Source organism: Eptatretus burgeri, chromosome 10 (genome assembly GCF_056783735.1).
Source record: "Eptatretus burgeri isolate ZD-2024b chromosome 10, Ebu_testis_v1, whole genome shotgun sequence".
Taxonomy (NCBI): domain Eukaryota; kingdom Metazoa; phylum Chordata; class Myxini; order Myxiniformes; family Myxinidae; genus Eptatretus; species Eptatretus burgeri.
The window spans coordinates 104,557,047-104,579,347 of record NC_140970.1 but is presented as its reverse complement, the minus strand read 5'-3'; the positions used below and the strand labels follow the sequence as shown (position 1 = coordinate 104,579,347).

The window sequence follows — 22,301 nt, the reverse complement described above, 5'->3', positions numbered from 1 at the left end:
CACAACATTAATAATGCAAGCTGCCCGAAAACCGAATGGCGAGCCATGTCACAGGTCACCCGTGTCCCAGGCTGGCCGTAAAACGATTGGCAGGCGTCACAGGTCACCCGTGTCCCAGGCTGGTAGTAAGCTAATTGGCAGGCTGTGTCGCAGGCCGGTACTAAGCCGATTGGCAGGCTGTGTCCCAGGCCAGTAGTAAGCTAACTGGCAGGCTGTGTCCCAGGCCGGTAGTAAGCTAATTGGCAGGCTGTGTCCCAGGCCGGTAGTAAGCTAATTGGCAGGCTGTGTCCCAGGCTGGTAGTTAGCTAATTGGCAGGCTGTGTCCCAGGCTGGTAGTAAGCTAATTGGCAGGCTGTGTCCCAGGCTGGTAGTTAGCTAATTGGCAGGCTGTGTCCCAGGCTGGTAGTAAGCTAATTGGCAGGCTGTGTCCCAGGCTGGTAGTTAGCTAATTGGCAGGCTGTGTCCCAGGCTGGTAGTTAGCTAATTGGCAGGCTGTGTCCCAGGCCGGTAGTAAGCTAATTGTCAGGCTGTGTCGCAGGCCGGTACTAAGCCGATTGGCAGGCTGTGTCCCAGGCCAGTAGTAAGCTAACTGGCAGGCTGTGTCCCAGGCCGGTAGTAAGCTAATTGGCAGGCTGTGTCCCAGGCCTGTAGTAAGCCGATTGGCAGGCTGTGTCCCAGGCCGGTAGTAAGCAAATTGGCAGGCTGTGTCCCAGGCCAGTAGTAAGCCGATTGGCAGGCTGTGTCCCAGGCCAGTAGTAAGCTAACTGGCAGGCTGTGTCCCAGGCCGGTAGTAAGCTAATTGGCAGGCTGTGTCCCAGGCCGGTAGTAAGCAAATTGGCAGGCTGTGTCCCAGGCCTGTAGTAAGCCGATTGGCAGGCTGTGTCCCAGGCCTGTAGTAAGCCGATTGGCAGGCTGTGTCCCAGGCCTGAAGTAAGCCGATTGGTGGACCATGTCACAGCCTGGCCTTAAACCGATGGCAGACTTAAAGTAAGCCGATTGGCGGGCCGTGTCGCAGGCCGGCTCTAAGCCGATTGGTGGGCCGTGTCCGAGACGTGGACCGTTCTCTGAAAACGGGTTCCCAAACAAACATCACCATTCCATATGACAATGGACTTTACGCCTAAGCAGGAAATACAATCTTACATGGACAACAATAACGATGTAGAATCATCTTTCAAGCTAGATGAAGATTGATAAGGTACATTAGATAAAATTAGACACTTACAAACCTGAACATCCAATGTTTTAATTGTTCACCTCTCAGGGGATTAAACCATCACAAGCAGTGAGAGAGATTTTTTTGGTTGTACTCCTAAGGTGGGTTATCAGAGGGTTGGACGAGACCCTTCCAGGGAGTATGCTTTGAGCACCAAGTTGGGATGGTTAAAAGTAAAGCATGGGACCATTTTGAGGTATTCCCTACCGTAGCATGTTTACTCTAAGGGGTTTTTAAAGGATCATTTCTGAACCCCAAACAGTTTCTTGTTGTAATTCATTTGTTGTGATGTTTCCTGGTATCTCCTCAAACACTCGGAGGTTGTTTCTTTATCATTCCAGTTGCTCCAACGATTCCTGGTACAAGGTCAATTTTCTTCACTTTACCGGTCTTATCAACGTCATTTTTGAGGCCCAAGTACTTCACCGCTTTGGTTCTCTCCAATACATTTATACCAAAGTCATTGGGTACTGAATCGTCAATCAGAATTGCATCTTTGTGTGTTGTTTCTGAGTGTTACATTTGGTCACACAGCCTTGTTTTCCATGTTCACACGACACAGAATGGTCAGGTTATGCGTGGGTGTTGACATTATCAATCTTCCTCCTTGGGTCACGATTCCACGACATATTCAGGGACTGGGATATTGAAGGTTTCCCAGGTATGCCAATCGATTACTCGAACTTTGTCATGCATTGTGATGCCTTTATTTGCCCAGTTGTTCTGACATGAGTGTTTTCACATCTTGAAAGGGGGTGGTAGGTGCTTTCCCTTTCAACTTTGCAGAACTTGCACTTGTCCGTTTGACTGATATTCCATCATCCATCGAGCTTCACGAACCATTACGGCTGTTATAGATCAGGATGTGTTCTCTTGAAGCAGGCAACACCCCTCCCCAGAGTTCTAACTATGATGCTGTTTAAAGACCACATGAGCATTGGGGGACTGCTCAAACATCACAACGTCAAGATGATTCCCAATTAAATTATCCAAAAGGTAACTCCACCTTTACCCAGAATTAACTAACAAGATCCAGTAAACCGAGACAACAAAATATATTCGCAGTCAATGCAAATGTCATTAATAAATAGCATTGATAGTCGTACGTGTGTATCATGGAGATCCTCTGGTGTCCAGCTCAAAATCCTCTTCTCCCACCCACAGCGAGCTGCATGCACAGCAAGTAGGATGGGAAGAGTTGTCCAGCCCGGAGGTGAACAAGGCAGTGAGGGCCAAGGCAGAGGGGTAGACAGAGAAACGGAGAGAGAAAGTACAAAAGGCTGTCCCCCACTTTTATTTCCTCCCCGGTGCATGTCCGTTCCCTCAGTGCCATATTGGCCCACTCCAGCATGGTAGTCGATCACAACACTCCATGCCAATGGCGGCAGCTGATCATGTCCGCAATGTACGTGTCCACTGGGGGTTGTACTTGCGCATGCACACGAAAGGCCAATGGGAGCTCGGCATACCGGCGTGCTTCCCCCAAAAATCGTGTCGTATGTGAGGGAAGCTGTTGTGGGGCCGATGGATGGCCACGTTGTAGCAACGTGGTCGCAAAAGGGTTCACGCCACTTCCATGACACCCTGCACCTGGAATGGATCTGATCCAGTCTCAGAGGAGGGGGAACATCCTTAACTTCTTTAACTACTAAATTTGGACAGCATCTCCCCACCCTTCCCCCAGGAGTGTCACAAAGGTCAACTTCTACCTAAAAATCAATCGACTCCTCATCCCCATGAACAAAACAGTAACAAATGCACTGTATTCTCTGCCATGGGAAAACACACCATGTCGACCTGCATCCACATTTGAGTTATTGTCTGAATGCGCCATGTCTCCTTCTCGCCAAAAAAGCTGCATAAAGCAACCAAGAAAGGCTACCAAGGTAGGCCCTTTACTGTTTCAAACCCTTTCCAGAGTTCCTCCACAGCTGTAAATACATTCACACATGAGAATCCCAATGATACATACACCCCTCAGCTGCCGGACCGGTTTCAACGCTTATTGGTGAATCATCAGCGACAGCAGAGACAGAAATGTGTACCAACGAGGCTCCCAAGCATGTACCATGTAATATGTCAATAGCAGTCAACATATAATTGAAAAAAAGACCCAATCACGTCTCTCACCCATAATTGGAGGGAATAACCAATCAGCTCTCACCCAATGAACCACCCCAGGTGGTTAGGATTATCAATAAATTGATTCCTCCCAATTCTTCAAGCCAAAGAAATCTACATAAAGCAGCCATGAAAAGCTACAGCAGCTCTTCCAACCCTTCCCCGACCACCTTGAGTGGCCAGCAGCTCGTGACTCTCTTTACCTATTTTAGCACAAAAACACCCATCAAAAACCAATGAAAAATAAATAAAATTTGGATACAGAGTGGAGGCTCATGGGAGAGCTAGAACGCTGAATAGATCAGGATGCAACAAAAATAAAGGAACAGCAGAAAAGGGGGAGGAGAGACACTAACAGTGGAGTTGAAGGACAAAATAGAGGGAGACTTGGACAAACAATGCGTGTGGGGAGGAATGGAGGAGGGGAGGAGAAGAAAGGATGCATGTGTAGACAGGAAGGACACAGAGGGAAACTCTCAGGAAGGGAACCTTGGAAATTTGGAAGGAGGAGGGTTTGGGCATGGAAAGTGGGGGGAGGGGGTTATTGAGGGTAGAAAAGATCATAGTTTTAGAATGGGGATGGACGATATGAGATGGTGGTGGACATCTGTCTTAAACACCTGGAGGAAAGAATGAGATATAAGAAAATGTGGAAGTTGGTTCCACAGGCAGGAAAAATAGGAACAAATGAGTGGAGGTGAGCAGTGATCCTGGATTTTGGTAGTTTCACCAGAAGGAGGTTGATGCTGGACCATGTTCGTCCTGCAGGAACCTGTGGGGAACAAAGCACGGAAAGAGCAGAGACTGCAAGACAAGAAACAAGGCGGGAGAAGACAGAGAGACCACCGCCCTGCCTGCGACTGGTCCAATGATCTTTAAGGCCTTGGTTTCCATGGCATCAAGCTGAGCAATGTGTGAAGCAGGGAAGCCAGCCCAGAGGGGAGAGCAGTACTCCACCAAGCTGCGGATGAAGGCCTTGTAGGTGGATAGGAGTTCAGGTGTGCCAAGGAAGGACTTTGTACGACGGAGGATACCCAGTCGGCAACTGGCTTTGGAGGCCAACTCTGATATGTGTTTTTCCAAAGAAAGATCGTGGTTGATAGTGAGATAGAGTTTGAGTGACTGAACTTCCTCAAGAGGATTGTTAAGAAAGTCGATGGGAGGAGGGATGGAGGTTTGCCAGACGTTCCTTTGAGAGAGGGAGAGGGAAAGTGAAAGTGTGAGATTGGTCAGGATTGAAAGATATATTCAAAGTGTTTGACCAGCTTGTGATTTTGTGAAGTCATAAGAGAAGGAAAAGGCTGCAGCCTGCCTGTCTGAAGGATGAGGGATGTCACGGTGGAGGGTGGAGTTCAATCCAACATCAGAGCTCAATCTGACACCGTCACACATTATTCTCTCTCTTTCCAATTGTGCTCACGTTTTTCTTTGTCCCTTGTGGGTCGATGACTCCGGGCATCGAGTCAACCCCCACAGGGTCCGCTTCAAACATCCCAGGTCCTGGGCACGAACTTTTCCAACGCCAGCTCGCACACCTCAGCATAGGTCCAACCTTGCTCATTGACATAAGTCTGGCCTCACACACCTCCGCGTAGGTTGGGCCTCGCACACCTCAGCGTGGGTCCGGCCTCGCTCACCGACATATGTCCGGCCTTGCACACTCACTCCTACACTGAGCAGGTTCGCCTTCCACTTCGCTCGACGCAGGTTTGAACACCTGACTTGGCCACATGCACATACACCAGAGCTGGCATCGGGTCACACCCTGTCGGGTCCAGGAAAGTCAGCCCGACCCCTTCAGTCGAAACATGCGCCTGAAAACTACGGAAGTTGCTTCGCAAAAATTTAATATGAATATACAAAAGGCTCCACAGTTTCTATGGAACGACACCAAGTGCAAGTAGTTATGATCACGAATCACGAACGGCACTCTGATCGTTTGCTCGGGATCACTGGCAAGTGGACACATGCAACCTGAAGCCCCCCATGATGAGACGGCACGGGTATGTTCACTGGAGAATAAAACAGGCCGTGAAAAATGCATGCAACAGTCTTCAGTGCTGAGATCTTGGACTATAATCCAACAGTGACAGGTTTGGATTAAATAAGCTCGAGCAATGCTTCAAAACGACAAATGTCACCTCGTCCTTCCACCAAGCTTCCAATTCACACTTCATGCTTGCTCGCAGTCATGGCTGCTACCAGGCTAACACATTTACCAGTTAACGAGACAGCCTGGAATCATGACTGAATTCGTGGTCAGAGTCATGAAAAATGCTCCAAATTTACCAAAAATTAAAAAAAAATGATTTTGTGGTTGTACAATAGTGATAGTAGTTTAAAAAATTATTTTAACCACAACAACAATAACTTTCAAACGGAGCTGGCTTGCAGATGATTTGCACATTGCTCTCCAACCACCCTCTTCCTTCCTCGGCGAAAAAGGCACCAAAGACAGATTCCAGTCCCTCATGTTCATGCGATGAGCTGAACAGCCATGAACATAGCAGGGCATGGTATCCAAGCTGACATCATGTCGTGTAAGCAATGACAGGGACCGTGATGCAAGAATCACAGAGCGAGTGCGATGTGCCAAGCACGTCCATTTGAGAGTGTAAATGTCTGCCTCCAATTGTTCTTTCTGTCTTTGGATCTGCACATGGACACACAGGTCCCCATGCTGTGGATGTCTCATACTCGCTGATGGTTTCATGGATATGTTCAACCCACAGGAATTGAAATTGTGGCTCGGAATGCAGTGAAACATTTGTTGAAATTTTAATTGGGTTGTAATATTGTTTTTAAAAAAAGATGTTTTGGCTCCAAAAACAAACACTGCCAAGATCAAGGTGAGTTTTTTTGCAACCAACATGGATTAGCATGTTCATGTCCATTCCTTTACTCCTAAGATTCTCTCATACCTGTGGAACGGTCTCCTGGGATAGCTACGGTCTCGTGCCCTTTCCTCCAGCGTTTCAAGAACGCTACCCATCACCACCCCAAGCTTCCTCCCACACCCACCCATTCTCCCATATACTCCCGCACACCCTGTCCTCTCCCTGATGGCTCCTTTTCTCTTCTGTCATTCATCCTTCCTCGTCTTCTTCTTTCGTACGCAGCACGTGGCTGCGAGTAGCATCAGTGGCTGACGGCGTCGCTGTGCCGCTGATGAAACATCGTCTGTAGGTTCGAGCGAAGATTTGGAATTTGTTCAAGGTACCGGTGATAGCTTACCTACACTTCACGATGGACATCATGGAATCTTTGAAATCCATCAAGTAACGCCGGCAGGCGGGACACTGCCTGCCATTCGTCCCCTCATGTGTGAGCTCTTGGTCTACCTGTTCCCATTCGATCTGCTGTCCGTCTGTGAACCTGCTGCCCTCTGGTGGTTCGCTCATCTGTGAGCCTGGATTGATGTCTACAAAAAAAAGGAGAACACAACAAACAACTGTGATGTGGTTAGAAAGAAGTCCAAGATCTGGGTGAGCAGTGATGTCAAGGCGGTTGTGCAGGCAACACAGTGCTGCTGTGCAGTTTGAGCCTCTCAAAGCCGTGCACTGAAGGATGATACTGGCAAGATGTCAGCTTAGAATTCTATCAGAACTCATCTTCAACATGGAAAAAATTTTTAATCGTCTTTCCAAATTCTCCAATTCACCAATTGTAAAAAGGAACGTACTGCCATTGGTATAAAACCTGCGCTTGCAGTTATTTCTCCAATTACGACCCTCCTTACGCAGTCACTATTGGTTGTGTGAAAAGTCAAAAGAAAAGTCAGGACAAGGGTTGAAGTGAAGTTGGACTTGTGAAACGTCACAAATACAGCACACAATTCATCCCAAATACCGGACTTTCCAAATGATGTAATATGCCCCCAGAATGCTCGGCGCGCATGCGTAGAACCCTCCAGAAACAGTGACCTTCGGGGCGTGTGAACTGCCCTGGTGCATGCTAAAATGGCTCACAGAGCTTCGACCAGAAAACATAAATGCTTCGACAAGTAGCTGAGAAAAATCCGTGGTGTGTCTCGTCACACGGGACAGCGAAGGAGTTGGAGAGACACTGTATAGTGAGTGGGGGGTGAGGAGGGGGCTGTGAGGGCTGTTATACATATATTTAGCCTGTCCCATCACATAGCGGAATATAGGGTTTTGTAATCACTTCTGTCTGTCTGTCTGTCTGTCTGTCTGTTGTCTGTCTGTCTGTCCAGCCTGTAGCTTATTATTATATATTTTTTTTTACCATTTGAGCTTTTGTCATCAAATTTTCAACAAACCTTTGTTATGAGAATATGGAGAAGGATATTTAATAATTTGGTCAAAAGGTCAAAGGTACTGTTTCGCGTACGGAGAAAGAAGAATAAGTCAGAATACAAAGTGGACAGGCTTTTCATTTTTAGATGCTTTCTAGTTTCTGTTTGGTTTTTGTTTGGGTCACAAGAGAAATTAGAAAAGATTTTTGCATATTTTGCGAAAAGGAGAAGCATCAATGTGTGTGTGTGTGTGTGTGTGTGTGTGTGTGTGTGTGTGTGTGTGTGTGTGTGTGTGTGTGTGTGTGTGTGTGTGTGTGTGTGTGTGTGTGTGTGTGTGTGTGTGTGTGTGTTATATATTTATATATCCACTACCACCACTCGCTTGTATTAACAGGAAATGGTACACACCTCATCTATGGATATTTCCCATATTTGTGCTCGTCTGATTTGCCTCCAAGAACACAACTATGGCTCACCATTTTGAAATTGCCACTCATTCGTGCTGAAAATGACGTTTAAAAGTCGATTTGAATTACAGATTTTGTGCTCGCTAGCAATGACAGGTTAAAATTTCCCGGCGAGCTGAACACTCACGAGTCACTGTGAACACTCACACAGCGCGTGCGTAAAACGTCTCGTTAGGATTCATACGTCATTTTAAAAGTCCCGTATTAAGCAACCACCCATCTTCACATCACCATCAACAGCAAGGCAAACATTATGTAGAAATGAAAATTCTTTTCACGAACTATATGCTCAATAAAAACTCCAAAACCCCCTCCATTTATTCCTCTTATTGAATGCGAAACCACGTGCATTGAATCCTCATGGATGGGGTATTGAGTGATGAGCTAGCTTGTGGGTATCACATCCAGAGGTGTCATCCCAAAGCTGAAGAGGATCCATTTTCAGGGTATATTATTATAGTCATTCCTCAACGGATCATTTTGGGGGACGTGCAGGTTGAAAAAAAATGCGATGAACCCAGGATGGTGCACTTTGTCTCAAATGGCTATCACTGAAGGGTTTGGGACTTCATCGCTTTTAAGAGATATGAAAATTACACAAAAGTAGCCATTTCCAAGAAGAGTTTAAAAATAAGAATGAAGGACGGTTTTACTCAGCCATACGGCTAAGGAGACGATCAATCAAGTATTCAATGGCAGAGGAAGCCACTGGCAAAATCACCTTGGGACAGGTGACAAAACAATAGAAACAGACAGTAACAATGACCAAAAAAACAAAAAACCGTGTAGACAGCACTCAAGTCGTATCGATGTTGCTGATATTGCAGACATTATATTATACATTGTCCATGTGTTGCAAGTCCACCGACCTGTCTATGATGTAAGAGCAGCAGACCAGGTGCTTCGGTGTCATCTAAGGAGATAGTCATACTATTCTGAATAAGACATTCCCTACAATCCAGGAGAGACAACTGTGATGCTGGGGCACCAGCCCAGAAGGGAGAGCGGTAATCCATTAACATCCGGGCAAACGCCTTGTCGACCGAGTACATCTGATTTTCCTCCTCCATCAAAATTAACTGACGGATAAAAATGTTTGGTGCAAGCAATTTTCGAGAGTTGCCGTCACACATATAATAAGGTAAGGGTGATTGTAATTTTAAAAGTAAAGTTTTTTTTATTTTATAGGCGTCGTGGAATAATTCCATCAAAACCGTTGTAATTAAAAGATAGAAAAAACGCTTTTGTTTGTGTGTCAGTCTGACCTTTCAAGATAAGCCACTGAATTACAGATTGCCTCTCACGTGTAAATGCAATGTCCTTTAATTTAATTTTTTCAAAAAATATTTAATTACCCCAAAAACAGAATGCAACTAGAGGGGGAGCACTCGGGAGAATGCAAAACCTCCGCCGCCAATACTGCTGGGTCACTCAAGTGAACCATATATCTTATTCATTAAATGTCAACAGTGCTGTTCTAGTTCTTTTCTCCAACATTTTTTTTTTGGGGGGGGGGGTTGGAAATCTCTTAAAACATGTAAAATGCAAAAAAAATAAAATCGAAATTTTGTTGAAAAAAAAGTTTGGCAGCCATATTGGATTTACTTTAAAATCTAAAAAAAACCCAAAAACACACCACTCAAAAGAAGTCCTGGCGAGGATCTGCAATCTCTGAATGTTCTTTTTCTTGTTTGTAACTTGCAAAAATCGAAGATTTTTTTCAAGTATATTGGTCAGTCGATTTTGATAGACTGTCTATCACCTACAGATCACAAATTTAAGCCGATCTTCATGAAACTTCAGCACATGGTGGAGTTTGTCATTAGGAAGAAGCCTGTTGTTTTTGAGGTCAAAAGGTCAACAAACGCCAAAGGCCAACAACTCAGGTGAGATTTCTAAAATCCTCAATTTTCATCAGAGTGATAGATATTTGAAAAGGATTTTCATATGAGCTTGCCAATAATTGGTGGAATTCAACCACTAAATATTTTTGAGGTCAACCTCGGTCAAAAGGTCAACATAGGCCAAAGGTCAACAACTTAGAAGAGATTTATAAATCCTCAATTTTCATCTGATTGACTTGAACTTTGAAGAGGATTTCTATTTCAGGTCAATGAATTCAAGCAGGCAATTATTTTTGAGGTCAGCATGGACCAAAAGGTCAACAACTAAGGTGGTATTTCTAAAACCTTCACTTTTCGTCATCCGATTGACAAGCAATTCGAAGAGGATATATATATATATATATATATATATATATATATATATATATATATATATATATATATATATATATATATATTTTTTTTTTTTTTTTTTGCGAATTCTCACCCGCCGGCGTGCGAACAGCCACGTGACTCGAATCGCGGCATGTCGCCCACCGGACGGACAATTCTGTCGTGACCCTCTCGGACTAACGCCGGGAGCTAGTCACGGGTGGGCCTTTCGGCCTCACCACGATCGTGCCAATCGGCCACCCGCGTGGGATAGGGTTGTTCGCCAAACTCGACCTTCCTAAGTACCCACGCGGATGGTAGACCGGGCGATCGCACCTCGCCGCAGGTCAACTCCAGACACGGGCCGCTTAAGCGATCCGTTCCGTGCTGTCGGGATAACCGAGCGGTGTTATCGTCGGCCTCGACGGTTCCGATTAATTATCGGGCGTATTAAGCCCACGACGAACCCGTTACGTGAAGCAAGATGGAGATTCAATTAAAGAACAGACGAAGCGAAACGGGAAAACAGTTCAACATAATGCACATTTATTCAGCGGCACACGCAGAGCACACATATACAGCCAAACAGAATGCACATAAAGCAATTTAAAACAACAACAACAACAATGCAGAGCTACGACCGAATACGCGAACACACGGCAACACTTAAAACAATACTACTTGACGGATGGCGCCACCCACAGACATTTACACCAAACCCCAAAAGAAAATGGAAGTGCAACTTTCCTGATCGCGTCGAGTCCTCCTTTTGCGACCGCAACTCCGAGCCCCTCCGGCGTGCTCCGCGAGCTCGTGCCGCGTGTCGCTCGTGTGGTCCGCTCGACGGTATTGACGGGGTTTGTTCGGCGCTGTTTTCCACGCTCGCGCACGGGTCAAAGAAGCAAGGCAGGAACAACAAGCTCGCGACTCGAACCAGAAGACGACCATGAAGACCAACCCTCGACCAACCAACTCTTGACCAACCACTCTTGACCAACCACCTCAACCACCCTCAAGGTCCGCCCTGTCCGCCTTTTGTAGCGCGGGGCTCCGCCCTTCGCTCCGCCCCATTTTTGGCCCCGCCTCCCTTCGAGCTTCTTGGGGAAGCCTCTCGAAGGGGGGCGTGACCTCTCGCTTTTCCTCCACCCCGCGCCGTGCGGGGGCCGGGGGAGCCAGTCTTGGCTCAGAGCCAGGGAATTATTCCCCCAAAAAGAGGCCCCCACCTTTTCTCACCTTTGACCCCTGCATCGCCCCTCCTCCACACTGAGCGCGGAGAACCTCGACGGGAAAAACAGGCGGGAAAACCCCCGAGCATAGCCATTGGTTTTTGTTTGTTCCCGGAGATCGTAACCGCACAGGGCCTACTGAATGGCGAGTGGCAAAGATGTGGTAGCGTTGATGGTGGAGGCGGCGTGGTTGTAGTGTGGTTGGCGCTGTGGTGGGGATGGCGTGGTTGTTGAGATGCTGTTTGTTTGAAATAAAAGATAGAACAGAAAAAATGGCTAACTCAAAGCGTCACAGCACGGATGGATCACATTTATTCCCTCTAAACAACGGGTTTGGGGCTAACTACACATGCACTTACAGAGATATCTCACCTACGGGACCTGAATGGTGGTTTGCGAATTTCCACAACCGTAACACTACCCCCTGCCCTTTTTACTGACTCGTCCCGAGTCGTCAAATTCTCGTGATCCATCATGTGTAGTTCTCCCCTAGTACGTTTTACCTACGGATCCCTGAGTGCGACATTCATGGTATTCGTGTCCCCAAAATAAATAACCTGAGGGCTGAGTAACTAACGAAACAAACCCACTCACACGGACGACTTAAATAAAATTGCTGGCGCTACACAGACATGCCGGGGAAGCACTCATATGTACAGTACATCTTAACGTTAACTTACAAATTTTACACTAAACCATGGCCCAGGATCAATGGACTCTGCAAAAAGAAAAGCAGTTCGCAGGGAGCCAGGCTGCTCGCATGCAGTCTCTGGCTCACGTAATGCAGGTGACAGGGAACGTGGCCGGCTGCTCACACGCAGTCCAAGGCCTTCCCCTTTTAAAATGAACCCAGTGAACCACAACAGTGCATGGGCTGCACAAACGCAGTCTCCGTGCCAGCTCAAGTGGCACACGCAATGAACACAATGGATGGATGGATGGATGGATGAATGGATGGACGCAAACACGGTGCACGGGCCGCCACTGCAGGCCCGTGTTGTAGCTGCCAACAGGGCAGTTCTCGCAGATTGCAAACTGTTGCCTTGCGGATCCTGGCGCGCATGGAAATGAACGGGGGGGGGGGGGCAATGCAAGGTTGAACGGGGCTGGTGAACAGGGCAGTGGGCATGGCATGGCAAAGGTGAGCAGGCAAACAGCCTGCAGAACAAGGCCGCTGCAGGCAAACACAGCCGGCGGACGAACTGGCCGGCACAGGCCTTGAAGCAAAACAACAGCTGCCGATGAAGTGGGCCGGCCTTTGCCTTGCAGTGGAGGTTGGTGGAAGGAGTGCGGTGGTGCTGGCCACACGGAAGGCGGGCTCGGACCTGCCCACTGTCTCCCTCCCATCTATCGCCTTTGCCTGTCACTGTCAATACCCACTCCCTTAATTTGGAAAACCCAATTTCGCCCAAACTTTTTTGTTGTTGTTTTGATTTTCATCCTCACTTCCCCACTATAATTCGTCCCCTAACCCTCTTTACTGTCATTGTTCGGCTAACCTATCTCCACTAGCCTACTCCCAACCCCTACGTTCCCTTCCCGGAGGGGAATGAGGGAGAGCTCGCGTCCTGTGTCGAGGCCCAATTCAAGCCTCAGGATGGCCTCCACAGACTTCAGCGATCTTAACACAAAGTGCGTCCAGCGGCCCACAACGAGAGCAAGGGGATGGAAGGTGCGGAGGGGTACACTTCCTAATCTACCCTAACCATTAACCTTTAAACTACCTCGGGGCTTTCAACAAGCGCCTCGCGCTTAAACTATTGGTTCTACCAACCCAGATTCCCGTTATTCCTTACAATTTCGGGCCTCGCCCCCCAATTTTCTTTCCGTGCCCTGACACGGTCTCATGGCTGGGACGCGTGGCTCCCCTTGGCAGGCACGACCCTCTGCCGATTCTCCAGCTATGGCACCCCCGGGCACTACACTGCCTCCGAGCCTACCAGCCCCCTAAACACCGGGGAGTGCCCTCCCATGGCAACTCCCCTGAAACGCACACGTGGCAGGCTGGCTTCCCGGGCCCCTTTCCGAGGGTCACCCGTGCCCACAACACTGCCCACACGGCTAATGGCGCCCCGGGCCCCCGCACCATGCGGGCGCACCCGTACCCACTAAGCTATCCCGGCCCCCCATGGGCCCTTGGCCTACTACGGCCGACTAGCCTGGTGCCCGGGGTACCCACTCAGCGATACTCACCTTTCGCAGCCACGCTCCCAGCCCGTCAACAGGGCTCCTGCACCCCTCCAAACGGGTATCGAGCCTACACTCCCACCAACAGCAAAACGACCTCCATTTTGTCAATTTAACTAACCCACTAACTCACTCTACACTGACCCTGGGGTCCCTTGGGCGGGAGTCACTCCTCCCCCCAATCACTCATCGCACCATGCATTCCACATTCGCTCCATACACACAGACCCGCTGGCCTCACTCACTCACCAAGCACATGTTTCCACTCAACTCACAAACTCTTCAACACACACACCACTGAATCCTGCCATTCCTGCTCACTAAATCCCCGAACTACCTCGTGCTCCCACGTCGTCCCTTAAACTACAGCACGTTCCTTTTAACACTACGTAGCTAAACTACGTCCCCTCAACACATTCACTGTCAGTCACTGTCTCCAAATCATTAAAATCATTTCCCATCCTAAATCTGGCTACAATCCCTCTAACTAATCCATTCCACGGACTCCATAAGGACTTACCCCTGCCCCATGAAGTCGGTCGAGCTATCACTAACCCTTCCCTCTAACTAGTTGCATCCTGTACCCTGGCAAGGGCCCTTGCCCAGGAATCCTATTCACCAGAAAGCGAGGCTTGCTTTTGTTCATTAATTTTTTTTTCCAATTTTTGCGCAGCACCAGCGCGGCAACTCACAGCTCGCGCACTTTGCACCTGCCAGTGACGTCATGCAGCTGCACGTGTACCTCGTTGGACGGTACCATCCGGCAGGGATTCAACCCCTCATGCCGGATTCCAACCCCACGTGCAGTCATGACGTCACCGTGCGCACCACAAAAAGCAAACCTCGCACTCCGAGGGGCTCCCCACGCGAACACATGTGCTCTGCCCGTTGGAGCCTAACACACGCTCGTGTGGAGAACCCATCCGGTCCAAATCCGTAATCCTGCCTAAACTTTGTCCGTCCGCGGGATCGGCTAATCCACCGCTGGCGTTTCCGGACCGGGCTTCACTCCCGCAAGCGAGCACGTGGCGGCCTCGTGCGTTGCACAGCACGGACCTCGCGCTCGCTGCTGGGTGAATCCGGCACGGTTCCCATTACAACTACGACCGCCACTCGGCTTTCTTTCCTCTGTCGCAGTCTCCGTCGCCATTCAACCCACGCACACCTGCGTGTCACGACGCTCACACACCACTCCATCACATTCACACCGGGAGACGCGGCTGCATGCTCCCGCATGCCCACCAACATCTCCCTCACATACCGCTCTCTCACACACACGGTCTCTCTCGCACTCGGCCGTTCACTCACGCACCGTGCCTCACTCACACACGCGGGGCACTCACCTGTGGTGATTCACTCACACACGGCACGCTGGGAAGCACGCACTTCGGCATACTTGCCACCACACCACTCACACACGGGGTCGCTTCCACACACGGGGACGCACTCACACCGGGACAACCACACTGGGGATTCGTGTCCCCACAAGGGGTTTCCGGGGCCTCTATACCCCCCAAGCTCTCCGTGCACCTGTCCACAGCACTCCTCCCCTCGACCTCGCTCGACACGACCGAACCCACCTGGTCGTAACTCGCCTCAAGGGGGCATACTCCCTCCCCTCGTTCCTGGAGGAGGCTATCCAACTGCTCGCACCGGGTCCCTACACGTTCCGTGAGCTCACCCCCATTATCCTCCACTACTAACTCCGGGTGTGTGTGTGTGTGTGTGTGTGTGTGTGTGTGTGTGTGTGTGTGTGTGTGTGTGTGTGTGTGTGTGTGTGTGTGTGCGCGCGCGCGCGCGCGTCTTTAGTTTCTTCCACCCCGTCTTCATCGTGTAGTTTCTCCTCTATCGTTCTCACCTCCCGTGTCTCCGTACATTTATTAGTTTCTGTTGTCTCCTCGTGTCTATTGGTCTCTGCTTCTTTCTGGCGTCTTTCCCTTATCTTTATGTAGGTCAACCTTGCTTTCTCCTAAAGTCGCCCCCGTCCTTCCCTCTGTTTCACTCCTTGCTCTTTTACGATCTCCGCGTACCTCATCCTTGCTTTCCGTCTTACTTGTTCTTTTCTCTCCCTCCCAATTCCTTTCACCTCGTCTCTTATCTCCCTCATGCACATCTCCGTCACCCCAATTAGTTTTCCCTCTCGGTCACCGTCACGCTTCTCGCCAAATACGTCCCCCGAATTAATTTCTCCTCACCCGCCTCCACCGCGGGCCTGACAGCCGTTGCACTCCCTCCCAGCTCGTTCGCTCCCACACGTGGCGTCGCCATTTTGAGCTCCACCGTTGTCGCCTTCATGCCCGCCTGCAGGCTTCGGCCTATTTGCTGCATCTCACCCCACATTTCTCTCATTTCTTCCTTCAATTCGTTTTTCATTTGTTGCATATTCGTATCCTTCTGCTTGTTCACTCCATCTATTTTGCTGTTTATGTTCGCATTCATTGCCGCCAGCATGGCGCATAGCTGGGCCATGTCAGGTGCACTCGGGTGAGCTGTTTCGGCAGGGATCGGGGGAGGGTTTTGGTGGAGAGGGGGAGGGGAGGTGTCATACATCGCCGCCGCACCTATTTCGGGCTCTGGGTTCAGTTGGGGGAGTTCGTGTTCCTGCACAACAAGCATTTCCTGCACGGGGATCTCATCCTGGGCCATGGATTCTACACCTTTTAATACCCCCGGCTCCCGCTCGCCTTGAGACTCCATCTTATTTCTCGTAACGGGTTAATTTAGCTCGCTCGTGATTTGGAGGGAATTGGGGGTCGCTCCTCTCACCCCTGGACCGATTCCCGTGAATTTAGCTGGAGACAGGAGAGTTTGTTTTCCCGCTCTCTGACACCAGTGTTGCGAGGAGGGGGATTTGTTTGTGTCCCACGACCTGACACCAGTGTTGCGATTCGCGTCCGCCGGCGTGCGAATGGCCACGTGACTCGAATCGCGGCATGTCGCCCACCGGACGGACAATTCTGTCGTGACCCTCTCGGACTAATGCGGGAGCTAGTCACGGGTGGGCCTTTCGGCCTCACCACGATCGTGCCAATCGGCCACCCGCGTGGGATAGGGTTGTTCGCCAAACTCGACCTACCTAAGTACCCACGCGGATGGTAGACCGGGCGATCGCACCTCGCCGCAGGTCGACTCCGGACACGGGCCGCTTAAGCGATCCGTTCCGTACTATCGGGATAACCGAGCGATGTTATCGTCGGCCTCGACGGTTCCGATTAATTATCGGGCTTATTAAGCCCACGACTAACCCATTACGTGAAGCAAGATGGAGGTTCAATTAAAGAAAAGACGAAGCGAAACGGGAAAACAGTTCAACATAATGCACATTTATTCCGCGGCACACGGAGAGCACACATATACAACCAAACAGAATGCACATAAAGCAATTTAAAACAACAACAACAACAACAACAACAACAATGCAGAGCTACAACCGAATACGCGAACACACGGCAACACTTAAAACAATACTCCTTGACGGACGGCGCCACCCACAGACATTTACACCAAACCCCAAAAGAAAATGGAAGTGCGACTTTCCTGATCGCATCGAGTCCTTTTGCGACCGCAACTCTGAGCCCCTCCAGCGTGCTCCGCGAGCTCGTTCCGCGTGTCGCTCGTGTGGTCCGCTCGACGGTACGGACGGGGTTTGTTCGGCGCTGTTTTCCGCGCTCGCGCACGGGTCAACGAAGCAAGGCAGAAACAACAAGCTCGCGACTCAAACCAGAAGACGACCATGAAGACCAACCCTCGACCAACCAACTCTTGACCAACCACTCTTGACCAACCACCTCAACCACCCTCAAGGTCCGTCCTGTCTACCTTTTGTAGCGCGGGGCTCCGCCCTTCGCTCCGCCCCGTTTTCGGTATGACCCTGCATCGGTATGACACCTTTGACCCCTGCATCGCCCCTCCTCCACACCGAGCGCGGAGAACCTCGACGGGAAAAACAGGCTGGAAGACCCCCGAGCATAGCCGTTGGTTTTTGTTTGTTCCCGGAGATCGTAACCGCACAGGGCCTACTGAATGGCGAGTGGCGAAGATGTGGTAGCATTGATGGTGGAGGCGGCGTGGTTGTAGTGTGGTTGGTGCTGTGGTGGGGATGGCGTGGTTGTTGAGATGCTGCTTGTTTGAAATAAAAGATAGAACAGAAAAAATGGTTAACTCAAAGCGTCACAGCCCAGATGGATCACATTTATTCCCTCTAAACAACGGGTTTGGGGCTAACTACACATGTACTTACTGAGATATCTCACCAACGGGACCTGAATGGTGATTTGCGAATTTCCACAACCGTAACAATATATATATATATATATATATATATATATATATATATATATATATATATATATATATATATATATATATATATATATATATATATATATATATATATATATATATATATATATTTCAGGTCACTGAATTTAACCAGGTAATTATTTTTGAGGTCAATATAGACCAAAAGTTAAACATAGGCCCAAGGTCAACAACTAAGATGGTATTTCTAAAATCCTCAATTTTCATCCCATTGACTTGAAATTTGAAGAGGATTTGCATATCGGGTCACTGAATTCAACCAGCAATTATTTTTGAGGTCAACATAGGCCAAAAGGACAACATAGGTCGAATTTCTACAATTTTCATCCGATTGACTTGAAATTTGAAGAGTTGCATATTTGGTCATACTTCAACTTGCCAATTATTTTTGAGGTCAAATTTATTTTATGGATTTTGCAAATATCGTGCTTTGCACGGCGACGACTTCTTGTTCTGTTTGTTTGTTTGTCTGTCTATCTGCCTGTCTGTTTATCGCCAACACGTCACGATTTTAAACTGATCCACATGGTGGAGTTTGTCATAAGGGTGTAGCCTATTGTTATTGAGGTCAAAAGGTCAAAAGGATTTATATTTCAGCTGACTCACTGAATTCAACTAGCCAACTATTTTTGAGGTCAACATCGACCAAAAGGTCAACATCAGCAAAAGGTCAACAACTTAAGGAGAGATTTCTAAAATCCTCAATTTTCATCCGATTGACTTGAAATTTTAAGAGGATATATATTTCAGGTCACCGAATTCAACCAGGCAATTATTTTTGAGGTCAACATAGACCAAAAGGTAAACATAGATCAAAAGGTAAACATAGGCCAAAAGGTAAACATAGGCCAAAAGGTCAAATTTCAAAAATTGTCAATTTTCATCCGATTGACTTGTAATTTAAAGAGGAGTCGCACATTTGGCCATTGATTTCAATCACCAATTCTTTTTGAGGTCAAATTTGTTTTCTGGATTTTGAAAATATCGTGCTCTGCACGACATCATTTTCTTCTTTTTCTGTTTGTCTGTCTGTGTGCAGAATATTTGAAAAGGTTGTGGACGGATCCGGATGAAATTTTGTGGACAGGTTGGGTGTGTGACAAGAACGAACTGATTCGATTTTGAAGATCCAGATCTGGATCTGAATGCTAGAATTTTTTAAGTGATTCTTCACCATTGAGAGATCAGGCCAAAAATGATATATAGGACGGTATCTCAAAAGGTTGTGGACAGATTCGCACAAAACTTGGTGGACACGTTGGGCATTTGACAAGGAAGAATTGATTCAATTTTGGTGAAGATCCGAATCCAGATCTGGATACGAGAATTATTTAATTTTCCAAGGGCCAAAAACATTATATAGCATGATATTTCAAAAATGTAATGGGCCCAATATGTTCTCATGAATCAGGGCATTACATAGCCGAGGTATGCACTCTACCGAGTGCCCTTCTAGTTCTACATTTCTTTATCAGCCACAATTATGTCCACCTTGTGGGGTCAGCCAGGGGGGACAATTCTCACCAAAGTCTTTCCAGAACTGGCTGGCTCGGCCTGATGTTTGACCATTGCAGGAATTTGCAATTCAGTTCAGGATGCCGATGATAACTCGCCTGCTCTGCATGAGAGACAACACAGAATTGTTCACATCCACCATCGACCCCATTGCTGGCAGACGGGTTATCCAGCTTAACAACCATCAGAGAGACGGCGCAATATTGAAACACCAGGGTGACCGTTTATAATTATGTTGGGATTTGAACTGAGGTTGGGAAGCTCAGAAAGGAATGCACGTACCGCTACGCTGTCCTGCCAGTACATTTGTGACAATAGTTTAATCCTTATTCAAGCTTACATTTCCAAAGATAGCATCATTACCCTCGGCAGAGAAGAGGTTACTGAATTTGGGTCCATTAGTTTGTGTCTGTGTCTCTCTCTCTCTCTCTCTCTCTCTCTCTCTCTCTCTCTCTCTCTCTCTCTCTCTCTCTCTCTCTCTCTCTCTCTCTCTCTCTCTCTCTCTCTCTCTCTCTCTCTCTCTCTCTCTCTCTCTCTCTCTCTCTCTCTCTCTCTCTCTCTCTCTCTCTCTCTCTCTCTCTCTCTCTCTCTCTCTCTCTCTCTCTCTCTCTCTCTCTCTCTCTCTCTCTCTCTCTCTCTCTCTCTGCACATGATGTGCTAACGTAGGCCACAACTCAACTGCCACCTGGAGGGGTAGCCAGTATTACACATTATCGGTTTTTCCCCCCCCCCCCACCAAATACCTCCATAATGTATGTACAATTAGAATGTGTGAGTATGTCTATAAAGTATGTACTACATAACCACACAAAACTACAACAGCACTTGGCAGAGCGCCCTACGCCAGACTGAAAAGTTTACGTTTTGTATTCTACTGACAGGCCGGATCTGCATCCGGACCCAAACCAAAATCCAATGTGCTTGTTCTTGTCACCTACCCATCTCATCCATCAAGTTTTGTCATCACTCGTCCAAAATTTTTTTGGGGTATTGTGCTATATATCGTTTTTGGCTCAATGGTGACAATAGTTTAATCCTTATTCAAGCTTACATTTCCAAAGATAGCATCATTACCCTCGGCAGAGAAGAGGTTACTGAATTTGGGTCCATTAGTTTGTGTTTGTGTCTCTCTCTCTCTCTCTCTCTCTCTCTCTCTCTCTCTCTCTCTCTCTCTCTCTCTCTCTCTCTCTCTCTCTCTCTCTCTCTCTCTCTCTCTCTCTCTCTCTCTCTCTCTCTCTCTCTCTCTCTCTCTCTCTCTCTCTCTCTCTCTCTCTCTCTCTCTCTCTCTCTCTCTCTCTCTCTCTCTCTCTCTCTCTCTCTCTCTCTCTCTCTCTCTCTCTCTCTCTCTCTCTCTCTCTCTCTCTCTCTCTCTCTCTCTCACTCAATGGTGAAGAATCACTTTAAAAACTCTCAGATCCGGATCCGGATCTTCGCCGAAATCAAATCAATTCGTTCTTATCACACACTCAACTTGTCCACCAATTAGGTCCGAATCCATCCACAACTTTTTGAGATATCCTGCTCACAGACAAATAAAGAGACAGAGAGGGGTGAAAACATAACCTCCATCCACCTTCGGTGGCAGAGGTAACAAGTCCTGCTGAGGGTCTGCAATTTTTGATTGGCTACCAGGTGATAACTGAATTTCCTTTTGAGCTTTTGTCATCAAAATTTTCACAAACCTTTATTATGAGAATATGGAGAAGAATTATTAATAATTGGGTCAAAAAGTCAAAGGGCAAAGTCACAGCAAGGATAAATGGTCCTCTCACTTCTCACGAAGTTTACCGTACTTCCACTAGAAAGAGCAATTAGGGATTGCAGACCCTCATCAGGACTTCAGTGTGGTGTGTTAAGTAATTAATTTATAGGCGTAATTATTAAGTTCCAATACGTAATTAGTATGCAATAGACAAACAAATAGTATAGAATTAGTAGACGTACGCAGTTCCAATGGTATGTAATTGATAGACATACTCAATTGCATTAGTACGTAATTAATGGACATAGTGGGGGAGGTGGGGCAAATACATTTTGTGCCATGGGAAATAATCCCCCGTCCCCACCCCTCGTCCGCAGCAGGGGTCCGTCCGTGAACCACCTGGAATGTAGCATGGGTACAGGTGAAAATTGGAAGTCGTCTTCCCCACCGCCTTCCCCTCACCTTCGCAGGTGAGCACGGGGTTATGCCCATGACCTGACGCCGAGTAATACCACCACGGATGCAAGTTATTTTATCATGTTCTAACAGGAACACAAAAACACCGAAAAACGCTATAAAAGGTGCCCTTAGTGGTTGGACGTAGATACACTTGCTCCAATAAATATAGACTTGGGGGGAGGGGGGGGGAAGCCCGTCAATGACGGGTGCACAAAACTCAACACAACACAGAGGGTTACAATCAATACAAAGTCCGATGAATTACTGGGAATTGTAATTAATAATAGTCCAAGAAATGAGACTTTCCCTGGGGAGGATTAGCAGTGAGGGAAGCAAATTGTCAACAGATTTGTCAAAACATTGCATGTTGGGATGAGAACGTTGTAACTTTAGCATCCTTCCGCAACAGGTGGGTAAGTTTATTTTAACATCACTCCCCCCCCAACAGTGGGGTAAAGTAAATCTTTAACATCGCCCCACCAAACATGAGGGTAAGTCCGTCTTTAGCATCCCCCCTCCCCCAGCAGTCCAGTAAGGCAATCTGTAGTCAGTAAGGCAATCTGTAGTCAGTAAGGCAATCATCCCCCACCCGTTCAGGTCAGATCACATTAGATCTG

The 22,301-nt window shown here is 47.9% G+C and overlaps 1 protein-coding gene and 1 pseudogene across 10 annotated transcripts in view; both read right to left on the bottom strand.

The window, feature by feature from the left end:
• LOC147019356 (fibroblast growth factor 13-like) overlaps positions 1-22,301 on the bottom strand; it is a 195,395-nt gene that overhangs the window by 152,892 nt on the left and 20,202 nt on the right. The gene's annotated exons all lie outside the window — the stretch shown is intronic.
• The window catches only part of LOC147019357 (uncharacterized), a 33,477-nt pseudogene continuing 11,796 nt past the window's right edge, over positions 621-22,301 (bottom strand).